We start from the raw sequence: 5,334 nt of genomic DNA on the forward strand, positions 1-5,334 counted from the left end.
TAGGTTTATGGCTCTAGATTATTTAATTTTCATAATTTGACACTTTAAGCTAGAAAAACTCGTAATCTACTCTTAGTTTAATTAGGGTTAATGATAAACTGTTTGATTGCATCTTATTTTAAAACCTAAGGCAATGTTCACTTATTATGGAGTCAATAGTATATCTCCCGCAAGTATGCTAGGGGGTGACTACTGGTGATTCCCGAAATAGGTTGACATCCTTTTCAAGATTGCATCATGATTTCTAAAATGTCGAGGTAATGTCCGATTATTGGGCACAATAGCTGATCTCCCGCATTCATGCTAGGGGGCGAATGTTATTGACTTTAATAAACGAATACCCTTTTAAAATTTGCATCCGTAATGATTTTTTAAATTAGATAAAGTTCAAACTCATAATTTTTTATTCTAAATATGGGGTAATAAACTATTTAACAATTTTTTGGGCGTTGTGGGGTACTAATCCTTCCCCACGCGTAACTGACTCCTGAACCACTTTCTGGTTTTTAAAGACCCTAAAACTTGGTATTTTGATAACAATAAAAAATTTAAAGATAACTCTTAATCATTTGACATTAAATGCTCATACCTCTAACATTCCTAGTGTTTGAATCCATGACTTCAAGGAATAACAACTATTCGTTTACCACCAAAATCACTTGCTTCATCGTTATATAAATTGAATATAGTTGAATAGCATATATCTTCATAAATTGTTTTGGATGTCTATAAAGTGGGAATTTAGTTGTCAAAGCATATTGGCTTGTTGTAACATTGCAGAGTTTTTTCTTCTTCTTCAATCAAGTTTGGAGCCACCACTATAACAAAAATGTTCTTTAGTGGCGTTTTTAGAGTAAACGCCACTAATTTAAACATATAGCGGCGTTTACATTCCAAACACCATAAAATGGTAACTTTACCGGCGTTTCTTTACAAACGTCGCAATAAAGTTCATCTATAGTGGCGTTTTTTGACAAACGCCGCAATAGATCTATCTATAGTGGCGTTTTTTCAATAAACGCCACAACATATTAGTACTTTAGTGGTGTTTTATATAAACACCTCAATAGAGTTCACCTATAGTGGCGTTTTTCAATAAACACTGTAACAAATGAGAACTTTAGCGGCATTTTTATATAAATGCCACAATAGGTTTAACCTATAGTGACATTTTTTCAATAAACACCATAATAAATTAGAACTTTAACGGTATTTTTATACAAACACCGCAATAATATTTACCTGTAGTAGCGCTTTTTAAATAAATGCCGCAATAATATTTACCTTTTAAATTCCCCTTTTCTCCCCTTTTATCGTATATAGGGTTTTAGATTCCCCTTTTCTTGCTAAAATCAAGCTTGTTTCTTTCTCCTTTATGCAATTCCTTCACAATGAGCAACAACGAAGTGATCCCTTGCCGTTCTTAATCTTTCAGCTCCACCGCTTCACTGTTATCGCTTCCCTCACTGTTTTGAAAGGACATGGATTTAGTTATTTGTTTTGGTTGATGTCTGCATCTGCATCTCACCTTAAACCAGGCACTCTTATTCTAGAAGACTTTCTCCTCTAAGAAAAAACGCTCTCGTTCTAGTCTATAATCAACGTCTGCTAGGAGACTGTCAAACAATCAGACTGTTGTTACCGAAAAATGGAGAACTCAGACGTTTTCCTAGGATTGCAAGATTTTTTAGAGCGTATGCGCCAGCCTAACGCCGCTGATTTCGTCTAATCTATCCAAAGGTCTCTCAATCTGTTTTGCTATTTTCCTTTCTGTTTTTTTAATTTGCTCATCTTTAATTGTATATAGAGACTCGAGATTTTACGTGATTTGCTACGAACCGGAAGTGATTAATGATTATATATTCGGTCGATGATTTATTTTTATTAGTTGATTTCGTCAAATTTAAGTATATTTCCCGATGTGAATGCTGTTTTTCTTAATTAATTGCCAAATCAACATAATTTCAGAAGGATTGAGTTGCGTTGTTTCGTTTTAGGATATCATTTCTAGGTTTAAACTTTTGAGTTGCCTTTGTGTCGTCATATTACAGTTTCATAGTTTCGTTCTCGAACAATGCTCCTGATCCCGAAAGGGATAGTGCGTCCGTACAGGCTTTATTTTCAAACAAGGAAGCTGCTTTTCGAGCTCATCCGCTTTGGGCAGGATGCTCTGAGGAAGAACTGGACAGTGCTGGTGAAGTCTCCCTATACCCATTTTACTTGCATATGTTAAATGCATTAAATTACTTACCTTTCTTATATTTGGGTAATTTGTTTTTTATTAGTAAAAAAGGGATAGTGCTACCGTTGGGTCCGGGTTGTCCCGGAATGGGATCGGGTTGGCCCGTGGAGGGATGGTGAACTTGGCGTTGATGGATAAGGTGTTAGAGGTGGATAAGGTAATAAGAGGGTGAGGGTTCAAGCGGGGATAAGAGTGCAGCAATTGGTCGATGAGATTAAGGATTATGGTCTAACTCTTCAGAACTTTGCTTCCATTAGAGAGCAGCAGATTGGTGGCATTCTTCAGGTTTTCCCCCCATGCTTTATAGTTCATTTACCTGTGTTATGGATAATAGTATATAAGCACAAAGAAAGAAAATGTTTTCATAGATTTAGTTCCTTGGATCACATTAATGGTGTTTGGTCAGCGTCCAAGTCTTCAATTTGTCATAATTTTTGTTATATTTTATATTGTATAGGGCTGTTCAGTGACAACTTACAATATACCTGTGAATTTTGGATGAAATGGAAAGTTAGGGAGTCGAGCTTGTTTCATTATTGATGAAGTGAATTGTATGAAGATGTGTCCTTTTTAACTCCTTCATGGTAGTGGAGCAAAATTGCCTCCCATTGACGAACAGATCGTTAGCATGAAACTTGTTACTCCTGCCAAGGGAACAATAGAGCTTTCGAAAGAGAAAGACCTGGAGTTATTTTATTTAGCTCGCTGTGGTCTTGGAGGCCTTGGGGGTGGTTGCTGAAGCGACCATTCAATATGTTGAAAGACGAGCTTGTGGAGCACACAACTGTCTCAAACTTGAAAGACCTCAAGAAAAACCACAAGTAATTTATTTTATTTCTGATAATTATCTTATGGCAATGCTGTTTGACTATCAAATTTCGTTGGGAGTTTTAGTCGGAAAAGTACTTGTATATTCCTGTTCATAAACCAAAGAATGAAGAATTTGATTCTCAAACATTGTGAGCTTTATGCCTCTTTGCTTGTAGGAAGATGTTGTCTGAATGTAAGCACGTGAAGTACTTGTACATTCCATATACTGGATTCTCAAACATTAAAAGCATCTTACCACTTTGCTTGTAGGAAGATGTTGTCTTAGAATAAGCATATCAAGTACTTGTACATTCCATATACCGACACCGTTGTTGTTGTGACATGCAATCCTGTTTCAAGACTGCGAGGTCCACCCTAATTCAAACCCAAATATTCTAAGGATGAGGCTATGCAAGATATCCATGAGCTTTACAAAGAATCTATAAAGAAATACAGGTACTGCTATTCTCTTTAGGTATTTGTCCAATTTGTTGAAAACGCAACGAAGCCAATGGAAATGATGGTCCTCTTGTTCTCTGTAATAGCGTAGCTTGGAATAACTCTTCCTTTTTCCTTTCTATAATATTCTTTTTTAATTCATTATATTTATAGTTCTATGTTGATTTTAGTAACCTTGTTCGAGTAACTGAGAAAAGGCGAGGAAACAATAAACTGATAAATTATTTGTGTTAACTGTCAGTATGAGTAATGGGTCTTAATCAGGGACTTATTTGAATTGGTTGGACTAGCTGAAAAGTGGAATTTCTACTATTTCTTACTTTTTTTTATGGTTTAGGGTATAATTTTAGCTGGTCCTTATCCATGTCAAAATTTGCATAACAATGTATTTTTTTTTTAAATTTTTGGCAATTTGTTCGTGAATAGCTGCAGAGAATGGGCATTTACATTTTCCTATGGAAGAAGAAACAAGCAATTGTTGAAAAGTTATTGATCAATTTGAATGGAAACAAACGTATAGGATCAACGAAATCCTTCTTTTTCTTTCGTATATAATTAACTTCAGGGTGAGGAATTTCAACAGGGATATACTTTTGGAGAGATAATAGATGCCTGTTTGGTTGTGCCTTGGCCATATTTCATGTGGTTCTGATTTTGATTCTAAATGCTGATTTTTTTTTCTGGTTTGGTATTCAAACAGCTGAGAACCATATTTCTGTTTTTTGATTTTCACAAGGTGAATAGGTAACCTTTTTGGTTAAACACTTTTTGTTGTTCATTCCATGTTTGTTGTAATGGATTGATATCAACCTTTGTGCAGATTTTTTTATGGCTATGCGTAAATTTAAAATTTTTAGTCAGTTACCTGCATTACATAGTTTTCTGCAGGGCCAGAGAAATTACCCCACCTGACAGCAATGAACCAGACATAAATGAGTTCTCATTCACGGAGTTAAGAGATAAACTGCTTAGTCTTGATCCCCTCAACGAAGACCATGTCGTGAAGGTTAATCACGCAGAGGCTGAATTCTGGAGGAAGCCCGAGGGATATCGAGTTGGATGGAGTGATGAAATCTTGGGTTTTGATTGTGGGGGACAACGGTGGGTGTCGGAAACCTGTTTTCCTGCTGGAACTACATTCTAGAGAAATAACCTAGACTAAATTCTAGAGAACAATGTCAAACTACGTTACATTTAATTTTAATGTTTATAAATTTTAATTTATTTTGTTGTTAAAATTTATAGTTATTATTTATATAAAGTTACATGATATTAAATTTAGGTGATGTAGAGCATAAAGAAATATGTAAAATATAAATTAATCTTAGCTAAAGATTGGTAATTAGCGGCGTTTGTTTCAAACACGCCACTACAAATATGACTTTTTACGACGTTTATATTAACAAACGCCGTTATAGATTTGACTTTTTACGGTGTTTTTCCAAAAAATGCCACTATAGATCTGACCTTTTGAGGCGTTTGTATCCAAAAACGCCGCTACAGATATGACCTTTTGCGGCATTTGTATACAAAAGTGCCGCTATAGATCTGACCTTTTGCGGCGTTTGTAAACAAAAACGCCGCTATAGATATGACCTTTTGCGGCATTTGTTCCAAAAACGCCGCTATAGATCTAGACCTTTTGCGGCGTTTGTTTAAAAAAATGCCGCTATAGATCTTGACTTTTTTGCGACATTTTTATTTCACAAGCGCCGCTACTGGTATTACCGGCGCTTCTTGCGACATTTTTACTATCGCCGCGAGTGCTTTTAGCAGCACTTACAAACGTCGATATAGGACTACAAAAACGTCGTTAAAAGTCT

General features: G+C 35.6%; 1 pseudogene; it reads left to right on the forward strand.

Annotated features, from left to right (window-relative positions):
• Nucleotides 1–249: 249 nt before the first annotated feature.
• Nucleotides 250–4,658, forward strand: LOC120200065 (annotated as a pseudogene).
• Nucleotides 4,659–5,334: the final 676 nt, after the last annotated feature.

Source organism: Hibiscus syriacus, unplaced genomic scaffold (assembly GCF_006381635.1).
Source record: "Hibiscus syriacus cultivar Baekdansim isolate YM2019G1 unplaced genomic scaffold, ASM638163v2 tig00000340_pilon, whole genome shotgun sequence".
Classification (NCBI taxonomy): domain Eukaryota; kingdom Viridiplantae; phylum Streptophyta; class Magnoliopsida; order Malvales; family Malvaceae; genus Hibiscus; species Hibiscus syriacus.